Source organism: Pipistrellus kuhlii, unplaced genomic scaffold (assembly GCF_014108245.1).
Source record: "Pipistrellus kuhlii isolate mPipKuh1 unplaced genomic scaffold, mPipKuh1.p scaffold_m20_p_1, whole genome shotgun sequence".
NCBI lineage: Eukaryota > Metazoa > Chordata > Mammalia > Chiroptera > Vespertilionidae > Pipistrellus > Pipistrellus kuhlii.
In genome coordinates, this window is record NW_023425404.1 from 84,009,196 (window position 1) to 84,023,687 (window position 14,492).

Genomic DNA, 14,492 nt, shown 5'->3' on the forward strand with positions numbered 1-14,492 from the left:
GAACAAAATGGGAGTGTTTTGAGAGAAAGCCTGCTAAAGTAAAATGAAGATCCAAGTGAGATGCACCCTGACAGAGAGGTGGGTTTGCCACATGCATCCTTTTCATGGAAACTGCAGGCAATGTGGCTACCTGGGTAGTCTGCAATGCACTCACAAACTTTCAACCCAGAAATAACTACTCTACTTTCGATTAAATAATTTATTGGGATTTTAAAATAAGAATGCATGTTTCCTATGCATCCTTTCTTTTGGAAGGTCCAGAAAATGACTAACGGGTTGGGTGTGTGTGTGTTGGGAAAGTAACAAAGAAGGGAAGGAATACATAGATTAGTTAGCAACCATTAAAGGAGACACAACTAGTTTTGGTTCATCTTTTTTGGTCAATGTTTACATTGAACATTGCATTTATATGTAATTCTAACAAAAATCATTTAAATGTTTCCTAATTGGGAAAAACTGAGAAAAAGTGAGTCATGCTAGGCCACAAATCTAGTAAGAGATGGAAACAAATCTCAAGCCATGGTTACAGGTCTCCAAACCCAATATTCTTTCCTCCAAAATATATCATTTTCTGTTTGAAAATGTACAAATGATGGGACAAAACTTTTCCTTTTCAGGATTATTTGGTGTCACATGTACATGCTACCATAATGCCTCAGGCTCTCTAGGGTATTTGGCCTGAATGTTAGCTCCCCTACAGTTTGAGGCCCTCTGTTTGGGAGACGCTGTGAAAACAGGCTTTTGGATTAGGCCACAGGGGGTGAGAAGATCCATAGATGTCAGGATTATAATATTCACACACCTACCCTTTCTAAGCAATTGCTATGCACCAGGCATTCTGACATAAGTATTTATGAAACAGGATCCCCAGCCAGGGGATGCAAACACCCACAGACACAATCCTGGTCCTCAAAGAAGCCCCAGACCCATCAGTGAGATGAGCTGTAAAACTGGGCTTCTCCTACATGCCCCCAGCCCACAGCTCACTGAGAATCTCTGGAACTGGGCCTCAGAATGTGTGTTGTTTGAGACCCCACAGTTCATTCTGATGTTCACTCAGGGTTGCCAAGTCCTGGAAGGGCACATAGAATCTGATGGGAGAACAAAAAAGAAGCAGTTTGCCATCCAGAAAGCAGAGAAGAGTGCAGAAACCACAAGAGTTTAGCAATGTAGTCATTTATTCATGCATGTACTGGTATTCATGCATCCAGCAGATATTTATTGAGAGCATATAATGTGCCAGTCACACTTCTCACTGCTGAAAACAGATCAATAAAATCCCTCTTCTCATGGCCCTCCATCTCCTTGACTAGGATCAGTATGGTGAAAAGGTTGTGCCATAGAGAGTCAATAAGTGCCAGGGAGCCTCCCCCATTGGCCAAAATGGTACAGTGGGAGGTTTATACACTGAAAGCACCAAAAGCTAGAAAGATGAATAAACAGGGTCCCCATAAGTCAAAAGTTAAAAAGATAATTGCATAGATGCCCTAGCTGATTTGCCTCAATGGATAGAGTGTTGGCATGTGGACTGAAGAGTCCCAAGTTTGATTCCAGTCAAGGGAGCATGCCTGAATTGCAGGCTTGCTCCCCAGTAGGGGGAATGTAAGAGGCAGCTGATCAATGATTCTCATTATTGATGTTTCTATCTCTCTTTCCCTCTCCTTCCCTCTCTGAAATCAATAAAAATATATTTTTTAAAAGCTCTCCATTTCCTATCGCTATAAGGACCAGAGGCTTGAGCAGAAATGGAAGTCTTTGGGATGGGAGTCCACCATTCTTCCAGGTTGTAGCACATGAATAAACCTCTTTTCTTTTGTATCAGTACCTGTCTCACAAATTTGCTTTCATTGAAGCAGGCAGCTGAACTTGTGTTTCAGTTACAAGGTAAGGCAGGGTAAAGGCATTCTAACATCACAGAACAGTAGTACAGGATGAAAGGCTTAAATGATGGATGAATAGCTCTACTGAACAGGGATAGAGGAAAGGATAAAAGATTTGGTGGTAAATGAGTCTAGAAATTAAGCCTTCTGCTGAAGATGATGAGAAGGACTATTGGGACAGAGAAGCAGTAGAACTGAAGGAACAGCAGAGTTAAGATAAGGACTGCAGATGGGCTGCAGAGATGACAAGTTTGACAAGATGTATTGAAGTGGAGGAAAGCTAATGGGAGGCAGTGATCACTAGCAGATAAGGAAAGTCCATGGACTACCCATCCACTGAAAGGTAATACATTGCCATGTTTTGCATTTTTAACTTATGAAAGGAAAATTTGTTATCAGGTGTGAAATAAAACTTTGTCTTCTTTCTCTTGTAATGGAAGTAACAATGAGTAGGTATGTATGTGTATATCTCAGTTTCATTCTGAAAAGTAAGCTGTTCAGAATTTCTTTAACAATTTTTTTTCTTGTAACCAGTATATAAGTAAAAGGAAGCAATTACTGGAAATTATCAATGTATTCTATACTTTACCCCTCTAGCTAACTGATGTGGTGATTTTTTTGTTACTAAGGGAAATTTCAGTCTTGGTCTGGAATATCCTACCCATAAAACCTCCCAAATGTACATGTTTCTTCTTATAATTTGTTCTGAAAATAATTCTATTTAATAAAAGGCTAATATGCAAATCAACAGAATGACTGGTCTCTATAACTCACACTGACCACCAGGGGGCAGATGCTCAATGAAGGAGCTGTTCCTTGGTGGTCAGTGCGCTCCCACAGGGAAGCACAGTTCAGCCAAAAGCCGAGCTCACTGCTGGTGAGCCCAGTGGTGGTGGTGGGAGTCTTTCCTACCTCTGCAGCAGTGCTAAGGATGTCTGACTGCTGACATCCCCCAAGGGCTCCCAGACTGCAAGAGGGCATAGGCTGTGCTAAGGGACTCCACAGAGTGCATGAAATTTATGCACTGGGCCTCTAGTATACCATAAACTCCATGCCCTTTTCTAGTATTTTTTTAAAAATATATTTTATTTATTTTTTACAGAGAGGAAGGGAGAGAGATAGAGAGTTAGAAACATCGGTGAAAGAGAATCATCGATCAGCTACCTCTTGCACACCCCCTACTGGGGATGTGCCCACAACCAAGGTACATGCCCTTGACCAAAATCGAACCTGGGACCTTTCAGTCCGCAGGCCGACACTCTATCCACTGAGCTAAACCGATCTCGGCCCTTTCCTAGTATTTTTGCCAAATTTTGGTTCTTAATTTCAGCTTTGCATACCAAAAAATGGTTTCACAACTTTTTTAAAAAATATACTTTATTGATGTTTTACAAAGAGGAAGGGAGAGGGATAGAAGTTAGAAACACTATTAGAGCAAAACATCCTCCTGCACACCCATACTGGGGATATACCTGCAACCAAGGTATATGCCTTTGACCAGAACCAAACCTAGGGCCCTTCAGTTCATAGGCTGACGCTCTATTCACTGAACCAAATTGGTTATGGCACAACTTGTTTTGTTATATATATATATATATATATATATATATATATATATATATATATATATATATTAATCTAATAATTTTTAAAAATATATATTTTATTGATTTTTTACAGAGAGGAAGGGAGAGAGATAGAGAGCCAGAAACGTCAATGAGAGAGAAACATTGACCAGCTGCCTCTTGCACACCCCCTACCGGGGATGTGCCCGCAACCAATGTACATGCCCTTGACCGGAATCGAACCTGGGACCTCTCAGTCCACAGACCGATGCTCTACCACTGAGCCAAACCGGCTTCGGCTGTTTTGGTATATTTTGCTTTGCTTTGGCTTTATAGACTTGATTATGGTTTCTAAAATGTCTTAAATTTTTACCAGGAGTTATGTTATTTGTGTAGCTAGATATCTCTACCCCACATGTGTCAAACACAAGGCCCGCGGGCCAAATCTGTCCCACCAGGCCTTGCAATGTGGCCCGCACCGCGCTGTCATCACTGCACTCCGCTGCGTTTCCATCACAATGACAGTTTATGACTGTTCAGTAAACCATTCGGCCAGCGATTTAGGCTGGATTTTAGATTTTGGCCCCTTCTCGATTGAGTTCGACACCCCTACTCTACCCGATAGACCTGGAAACTGATGGTAAAAGTGTTGACAAGCCAAAACCGGTTTGGCTCAGTGGTAGAGCATCGGTCTGCGGACTGAAAGGTCCCAGGTTCGATTCTGGTCAGGGGCATGTACCTTGGTTGCGGGCACATCCCCGGTAGGGGGTGTGCAAGAGGCAGCTGGTTGTTTCTCTCTCATCGATGTTTCTAGCTCTCTATCTCTCTCCCTTCCTCTCTGTAAAAAATCAATAAAATATATATTTTTTAAAAAAGTGTTGACCAAACCACAAATGCATTTGTAAACCTTGGCTCTCCAGAAGGTTCTTTTAGGAAAGAAAACAGATGGACCAAACTCACAGCCACAACGTGTGGTGCCAGTGTTAAAGCAGTTTTGCCAGGGCTCTGTGACCCCTCTTTTTGCTGGTGCCCTGTGTAGAGGCACACAGAGGGATTAGGAAGGTATGCATTTCCACCTTAGGTCTGCAATTTTATAAGTGGCAAATCTTCAGTTTTCTCAATTTCACATTGGAAATATAATGCCCTTTCTATGTCACAGCTCTCCACCAAGCTGTTCCTAATCAAGGAGATTGAGGTCCATCATCTCTATGACAACAGGGATTTTCTTTATCTGTTTTCTTCACCACAACAGTCTCAGCAGTGAGAAGTGCGACTGGCCCAATATAAGCTCTCAACAAATATCTGCTGGATGCATGAATGCATGCATGAATGAATGCATTCATGCATTACTTAACTCTTGTGGTTTCTGCACTCTTTTCTATTTTCTGGATGGCAAACTGCTCCTCCTTTGTCCTCCATCGCATTCCATGTACCCTTACAGGACTTGGCAATCCTGAGTGAACATCAGAATGATCTGTGAGGTCTCAAATAACACACATTCTGAGGCCTAGTTTCAGAGATTCTCAGTGAGGTGTGGGCTGGGGGCATGTAGGAGAAGCCTAGGTTTACAGCTTATCTCACTGATGGGTCTGGAGCTTCCTTAAGGACAGGAATTGTGTTTGTGGGTGTTTGCATCCCCTGGCTGGGGCCCTTGTTTCATAAGTGTTTCTAAATTGAGTTACAGATGACTCCAAGGTGGCTTTGATTCAGTCCTACACTGGGGTGTGAGTTTCGGTCTGCATCTGCTCCATTCCTCATTTCTTATGGCACCCAGACTTTAATGCTTCTACGTGGAAAGTGTGCTAGTCAGGGTGTAGAGGGTCTGATCAGAAACCTGATTGTCACTTAAAGGCATAAATTAGTCACACAGCTGTGTGCCTGGGACCTGAGTGGTGCTGGGCCTAGAGCATGACACACCTTGTCGCTGAATCCCTCCTTGCCTGATTTGCTAGAGGAACTGCATTTGTCAAGGCTCTCAGCTCTTGCTTCAGGAAAATGTTCTAATCCACCAAGGGAGTGGACAGGGCCTAGGTCTGTAGTAGAGGACTGCGCAGCACTGGTGGGGGCGGGGTAACCTAGGGACATCCCCATTCTCCTCATGTATTTTCAGGCCTACTGAAGCATCAGAAGTGGGGTAATGGCTTGACCTAGTCCTCAAGGTTTGGTGAGGCTACTGTCTAATCATCACAAAAGCAGATCAGTTTTGGTTTATTTACAAAGAAGGAAGAATCTTGTCAGCAGAAAGCTGGTCCTATAGTGAGGGGATTCAAGGACAGGGATGGATGAAAAGAGATTTTGTAGATTGAGAGAGCTTTTAAAACTCCCAAACCTTTAGGTGTTAGTGAAAGAGAGGGAAGCTGAGAATTAGAAATTGCTTTTGGCACTTCTGAGTCTCGTCAGATAAGCACAGCCACCAAAAGTCTTCACGGCTTCTCCAAAGTGATAGAATCGACAAGAAAGGAGCTGCTGATGGAGGAAGGGAAGAAGAGTAGGAGGGAATAATAGTGGCGAGGAGGAGACTGACAAAACCCAGGCAAGTCTGCTCCCAGGGACTGAAGCTCTGGAAAACAAATTTGGAACATTATCCAGGAAGATCTCCACTGAAGATACTATGCCCAAAGGCCCAAAGGGACCATTGAAGGCAGGAGGCAAGAGTGAGGGATTTGAGAGGCTCTACTGTTCCAGTGAAATCAAAACAGCATGAAACAAACAGCTCGACGAAACTCAGAACTATGTAAATGAGTGGATCTCTAACATTCTTGAGGTCCCCACAGAAAAGGGGTTTGTTCAACTTAGGAATGAACTGTGAAAAGCTGAATTCCAGTCTTTGGTCTCTGTTGAAGCATAAAAAGCCAAAAATTCTCCCACAGACCATTTGGGGAAATGTCATGAGATCCTGTTTCAGGGATGGCAGCAGAGTGTGAGGCCCACAAACCTGGCTGGTGATCACACCCTGAAATGCCAAGCAGTGGTGAGTTCAGGGAACTCAGAATTCACTGATGAAGTAAGCTCTTATTGGGATTCAAAAAGTAAACATGAACTAGCTGTATTTTTATTATACCTTTTCATTTGGTAAAGCTTTTTCATTTTGGATTGGATTCCAATTGCTCCCTGGGCGTTTGCCATTCAATATTGAAAAAAAAATTAAAAATTAAGCAGAGAAGACTTTAGGCGATTCTAAGTAATAGAGGTGAAAGATACCATCAGGAAGGAAGCTGTGGGTGGATGTGGGCAGGTCCCTGAGTGCTATGGGGAGGCTCAGGTCAGATATCAGATCAGACACTGATGATTTATACCAAACATAATTTATGCTGAACATTTAAAAAGCTGCTTCCTGGAACAGCACTGTTCATACCACAATTCCAGAGTGCCAGGGACACAATCTGAGCTCCCCAGAAGAACTTTTTCAAATATTTCAGGTTATGAAGTACATTTTAAGAGTAGGTAGAGGGCAAGGCCTTTTGAGCTATTTCTAAATAATTTAGGAAAGCTGAATGAGACCCACTAAAGCTCACCATTTATCTCATATGGCACTGACTCTTGTTAACATGAGCAATCTACTCTTATTTTGTCAGGAATTATGCTTTCTAGGGCAGTGGTTCTCAATCTTTATAATACCGTGACTCTTTAGTACAGTTCCTCATGTTGTGGTGACCCCCAACTTTAAAATTATTTTCATTGCTACTTCATAACTGTAATTTTGCTACTGTTAATGAATTGTATTGTAAATATCTCTGTTTTCCGATAGTCTTAGGCAATCCTGCTAGAGGTTCTCTGCCTATGGGTCATGACCCACAGGGTGAGAACCATTGCTGTTGAGCCTAAGACTATTAGAAAACACAGATATTTACATTACGGTTCATTAACAGTAGCAAAATTAATTATGAAGTAGCAACAAAAATAATTTTATGGTTGGTGGTCACCATAACATGAGGAACTGTATTAAAGGGTTGCAGCATTAGAAAGGTTGAAAACCACTGCTCTAAGGCATTGCATTATTATTTGGGATGATTCAAGGGAAGTAAGAAGATTCTTGTCCGTGGAGAGTTTGAGAAATTGGCAGTAGGCCCTGAGCCCTGTGAGTAAGACACTGTCACTGGAGTGTTGAAGCTGCCCTGAGCCTCTAATTTTTCATACTTCTATCTGGCTTCAAAGCTCATGGGGGCCAAACCTTCATATCCTTTTCTAAGCTGTTATGAAGTGTGGCAAGAACATCAATATGATCTCTTCCTAAAGGTCTGTCTGTGACAGTTTTACTGTACAAGGTTTTCTCTAGGATGAGCCTAGAGACCCAGTCTGCTGATCTACATTGTTTTATTTCTATGAAGCATGGTGATGCCTTATCTTTTGTGTCCTGGGCTAGTGCAACCTTTGAGGTTGAGGAGGAGAGGTAAGAATGGTGAGCTCCTGCCCTTCCTTTGCCTCTGCCTAAACATCACCCAGGATATTCCAAGTTTATAAGTATTGTCTTTTTTATAATACACAGGATTTGTCTGTTAATGTGAGGATAATTGAACAGAAACCAATTTGACAAACAGTTACAACTACTCAGATAACTGGGAAACTACTAGTAAGAATAGAAGGGGAAGATACTAGTAAGAATAGAAGATTTGGAGCAGATTAGAAAAATGAGTTGAATTAAGGTAATTCTAGATGCTGTAAAGTCATAAACTCTTAAATTTTAATATCTTAACACAGTAGAAATTTATTTCTATGTCCTGAACAGTCTGATGCAGGATTTTTGAGTGATAGAAGACTTGCCACAGTGGCAATTGGGATACCTGGCTCCTTCCATTTTATGGTTCAGCTGCCCTAGAGCATTGGGGAAAGAGACAGTATGGAGAGGTCATTCTTATTACTTGAATGCCTCATATTGGAAGTGACATACATCATTTCCATTCACAGTTCTGTTCATGTTCTTTATGGATGCATAACAAATAACTACAATCTAGTGGCTTATAACAATAATATTTGTTTTGCTTATAAATTTGAAAATTAGACAAGGCTTGGTGGGGACAGCTTGTCTCTGCTCCATTTGGTGTCTCCTGCGATTGCTTGAAGGCTGGGGGCTGGAGTCATTGACCCACTCACCTCCTATTGTTCCTGACTGCTGGTACATCACCTGTGGCTATGAATAAAAAAATTTTATTGGAATTTCAGCTCCTGGATTGCCTCAGGGCATGGTGGCTGGGTTCAAAGGTAAATGTCCAAAGAAGACTGGGAAGAAGCTGTATCACCTATTTATAACTTTGTCTGATAAGCTTCCTAAGCCCCCTGCTCCCGACAATAGAGAGGGAACATAGACCCTGCTGTGTAATATAAGAATGCAGCATCACACTATAAGACTGAGTGAAATGGGACCTATTGTTGTGGCCATCTTAGTATGGTCTCCTATAATTCCACTGGTGAGAACTAGTTGCATGAGATCACTAGATGCAAAATGAGCTTAGAAAATATATCCCTAGCTGAGTAGTCACTTCAAAGTGATAATGATGGCAAGAAAGCTCACATTTTATCTATAGCTAGCTTCCTCTGTCACATGCAATATGGAGCCTTTTGATGTCATGAATGGGTCCATTGTAATGCTCTCCGGTTAAATGGAGACATCTTCAAAGACACTGTAGGAAGTTGGCAGAAAAAGCAATATCATGCTGTGAGCAATTGAGGTTCTGTTTGATGGGCAAATGCAGCATTTTGATGCTCTGTACCTTTAGCACATTCCAGTGAACCCAACTAGGCCAGACAGAACTTAGGGCCAGTTCTATAGCTGCAGAAATGGGACAAGGTGGGACATGTGGTCATAGGTTCTGCTGTTACCAGCTATTCTATCTGCATATCCTCTGGCCTTTTCACTCCTAGAGCTTCTCTGATTTCCTGTGAAAGTAAAGCACTGTGGTGATAAAAATAAAGATCTAGAACATGCATTCATCCATCCATTTAACACATTTAATGAGCACCTATTATGTGCCAGGCACTGTGCTAAGAACTGGAGAGGGCAGTGTTGCTCTGGTGCATGAGTGTATATGAGTGTATTACTCTGCATAGAGACAAGACAGATGGGTAATAAAGAATCTATTGACTTCCATAACATTTTTGTGGCTGCATTAGCTAACCTAATTAAACTGCCTAACTGGTAAACGGCATGCTCCCTAGCTGTGTTAATCAGTGATGAAAGACAGAATGGTAGGGATATCCTTGCTGTACACTTTTCTGGGGGCAATCCTATATAATAAAAGCCTAATATGAAAATTGTCCCCTGCAGTGGTCCTTGAACTGCGAGTTCGACCAGGAGACTGGGAGTTTAATGGCTTGCTGTGATGTGTGCTGACCAGCAGGGGTGGCACAGAACATGGCAGGTATGGGTGACCCAGCACTGGCAGCAGGCAGCAGTGGAGGCGCTGCTGGCCCCGATGGGGCCTGATAAGAGCAGAAGCGCTACTAGATGGTGGAGCAGGTGAGCGGGTGATGACAGGCCAAGGAGGATATGAGTGGGGGCCTGATTGCCCTGCTGATCATGACATAGATAGTGACCAGTGGTGGTGGCAAGGGGCAGGGCTGCCACCTGCCTCCTAGGTGCTGAGGGAGCTGGGCAGGGGGCCTAGTCCCAATCAATTGCCCCACAGGCAGGATGGAGGAGCAGATGAGGGGGTGGCACCAAGCTAAGGTGAGGTGCCAGGCAGGGGTGTGAGCTGGGGCCTGAGGGACCCCACCCATGCAAGAATTCGTGCACTGGGCCTTTAGTTAATTATAACAGTTTGGAATGGCATTTGTGCCCTGCAATATGGAGGCAGCTGAAGAAATTATGTATGTACTAGAGGTCCAATGGATGAAATTTATGCAAGAGAAGGCCTTTGCAACCCCAGCTACTTCAGAACCTCAGCTCCAGCATCATCTGGAAGGTCAATTTGGATAGTTGTTTCACTGTTAGGTCTTTCGGTTGATTTGCATATTACACTTCTATTATTATAGATTGCTGCAACTAATTTGCATTTAATTGTAATCTGCATCATTCAGTTAGGGTCCTGGCATCCTGGCAGCTGAGCTTCACTGTGTGTCAGCCAGACACTTGAGCACATCACGAAGTAACCCTCTGAGTGTTTCGGGAACGCTGGCTGCATTTGTAACAAGTGGAATTTTGGCATACAAGAAGCATCTTTCCTCAGATAAAATGCAAATCATGTGAGAATGTCAAAATTGAGAATGGAGAAAACGTTGATGCTTTTGGCAGTGCTTCTCCCTACCCACTCTTGAAAAACAAAATCCTGGCCCTCTTTTATCCTCCCTTTCTGCTGAAAGAGCTAGAACTAAAGCATGTTTTTAATTTTACAAAGAACACATCAAATGTGAGACAACTTTGTAGGAAGAGCTTAACTGAAAAAAATAAAGAAAACAGCTCAAGCGCTTGCTGGTTTTGATGCCTGTCAAAGGAGAGGACTTCACTGGTCACTGAGAATGATCAATCCTTATTTTTGTAGGAAGTTGGAAGCCATCATACAGGATGTGCTTCATTTGAATATATGAGCTATGACCATAAAAATAAAAGGATTTAAAACATTAATAAGCAGAGCTTCTGCATTTGGTTGCATACTGTTCCTTGCAAAGCGCTTATTTTGGCTTGCTCTCTACTGAAGCTAACTATGCCATCACTCAAAATATGCTTGAAATTCCTCTTTAGAGACTGAAGCATATTCATTTGAATATTTTAGTCTAAAATAATTTAGAGCTAAATCTTGGGAATAAGATAGTTCTTAAGCTGAATCTAATATAGATGTGTGTGTGTGTGTGTGTGTGTGTGTGTAATTACAAAGAGAATGTTTGTTTGTTTTAAATCTGGATTTTAAGATGGCCTTGAATGCTACTCAACTCATATGAAAGATGTTGGCATTGCAGAAAGATTTCTCATGATCCTTTGGGATCCTTTACATATTTTTTAATTAACAGCTCATGTAACCACTATTCCTACAAAATGTTCTTTGAGAAATGCTGAACATCCTCAATCATAGAGAAAAAGACATGCAGCAGGACTCCGGAAGACAATGGGATTTTTTGGTAAGACAAGGTAACTTGACCTCATATTTTTCTTTTTCTTCTCCCAAATGTGCAATTAAAGAAAGAAAAAAATATATATAAACTCTCAAAAGCAGTAGAAGACAATAGTGGGGAAAGGATTACAATAAACTCCTGGGAAATGAGAAGTCCATTTTGGGGATAATGACTTAGGAAAATGGAGTAAATTAAATATTTCTGGAAGAACATATTGTGGAGAGGTGAGCCAATTTGCCCTCAGCACCCATGAAAGCTCAGAACTGAGAGACATAAGATATTGCTTTGAAACATAGTTGGTTAGGTAAGATGCTATTATGGATTAAATATTAATGTGTGCTCTCCACCTCCAATTCATATGTTGAAACTCTAACCCACTGATGTGATGGGTTTAGGAAGTAAACCTTTGGGAGGTAATTAAAATACTAGTAGATAAGGTCATGAGGATTGAGTCCTTCTAATTGGAATCATGCCTTTATAATGGAGAGAGCTTTCTTCTCTCTGTTCTTTTCATGTGAGAATGCAGCAAGGAATAAGCAGTCTGCCTCTGGTAGAGGGCTCTCACTGGAACCCAAACATCCAGGCACTCTAATTTTGATGTGAGAAATAAATTTCTGTTGCTTACAAGCCACAGATTAGGGTATTCTGTATCAGCGGTCTGATCTGACAAAGACAAGTGCTACAATAGGAAAGCCAGTAGAAAGTTTACATGAAGAAAGGCTAGGTTCCTCTCTTTTATGCCCTTCTCCCATTGAAAACTAGAAATTCATTTTTTTTCCCCTTTGGGGAATTTGAACCTGAGAAGCTCTAACTTTCAGGACATCAGACAAAGATATAGAAGGTGGGGAAAGGAAAAGGACACATCTGAAAGAAAGATTAAAAACATTATAATGAATTATGGACTCAAATACCCCTCTTCCCATCCTGCTTTCATAGTACTGGTAGTCAGGTTAATGCCTCCAAAGCAGAAGGTTAGATGATAGCTACTCTTCTGAGGAATTTCAGGGCCCCAAAGAAATGGTTGCATGCATTGACATTAGGGATTCTTCTCTTTAAAAGGTTGCATTGACATATTGTTGTCTTAGAGCAGTGATTTTTAACCCTTTTTATCTCATGGCAGACATAAACTAATCACTAAAATTTTGTGGCACAATCTTACAAAAAATAGGTACAATTTTGGTTGGTTTACAAAAAATAAAAATAATTATGTTCCCTTTTTGCTCCAGAGTTAAAAACTATCAGGTGCCTATACTTGTACATAAGGATTTCTGATACCATGAATTAAACAACATGATGCAACCTTATTGTGCAACGTGTCCAATTAGGAAGACTCAATCCTTGTGACCTTATCTACTATTGTATGACCTATACATTAATGGTTCAAGACAGGGCATCCACAATGGACAACTATTGCTGTGTTGGCTGTTGTCATTTAATTTTTATTTGAAAATCTAAGGAAGAGAGTTCTGACTAAATAGTAAGGTATTGCACATTTAAAAAAATTTGTGTCATACTAGTTAAAAATCATTGTAAAGTAAATCCCACTATTTTGTTCTGTTTATTATACCCATATTCAATGAGTCCAAATGAGGCTTTTAGTACCTAACCTTAAAGGTTGAATAACTACTAAAGCTTAGCAAGCACTTAAGGAAAAACTCCATCATGAAAGAAAAAAGAAAACAACAACAACAACAAAACAAAGATAAAGCAAAGAACAAAACAACAACAAAAAGTAAAAATCAAACAAACCTGCAATTAATGTTCTTACAAGATAAGTGATACTATTGTATCCATGAAACTAAAACACATTACTATTGAAAGGGAAATGAGGTATATATTAAAATACAGGCAACAAAAAGGAAAATAGTTAAGTTGAATTAATGTTCTGTGAGGAAAGGGAGAGCAGTTCAGAATAGGGACATTCAAATTAGGATATCTAAAACAGAGCCAGCCTCTGGACTATGAAGCAGACTATTTGGGGATCTGCCCTGCTGCGCTTCAGTGAAGTTATCCAGGGCCAAGCAGGGACAGCAACTCACACCAGGGAAACTCCCAGAAGACTCAAGACAAACACACTAGGGGGTCAGATTCAACAACTTGAGAGCAAATTTCATTGAGATCCATAAATAGCAGATCATAAGTTTTTCTGCTTTTTTTTTGTCTTCTATTTTATTTATAAGCTGATTTCTCTTTTATTTAATAAATCTTTATTGTTCAGATTATTACATTTGCTCCTCTTTTTCCCTCACATAGGTCCCCTCCAGCAGGTTCCTACCCTACCCTAAGCCCTTACCTCCCCACGACTGTCCTTGTCCATAGGTGTATACTTTCTGTCCAATCTTTTCCCAAATCCCCCAATTCCCTTTCCCCCCAAGAATTGTCAGTCCACTCCCTCTCTATTCCCCTGATTCTATTATATTCACCAGTTAATACTGTTCATCAGATTTTTTATTCCCTTGGTTTTTAGATTCACTTGTTGATAGATATGTATTTATTGTTCATAATTTTTATTTTTCTTCTTCTTCCTCTTCTTAAAGAATACCTTTTAGCATTGCATATAATTCTGATTTGGTAGTGATGAACTCCTTTAGCTTTTTTTTTTTTTTTTTTTTTTTTAATCTGTGAAGCTCTTTATCTGCCCTTCAATTCTGAATAATAGCTTTGCTGGGTAGAATAATCTTGGTTGTAGGTTCTTGCTATTCATCACTTTGAATATTTCTTGCCACTCCCATCTGGCCTGCATAGTTTCTGTTGAGAAATCAGCTGACAATGGTATGGGCGCTCCCTTGAAGGTAACTAACTCTTTTTCTCTTGCTGCTTTTAATATTCTCTCTTTGTCTTTTGCTTTTGGCATTTTAATTATGATGTTTCTTGGTGTGGTCCTCTTTGGATTCCTTTTGTTTGGGCTTCTGTGTGCTTCCTAGACTTGCAAATCTATTTCTTTCACCAGGTGAGGGAAATTTTTGGTCACTATTTCTTCAAATAAGTTTTTAGTGTCTTGCTT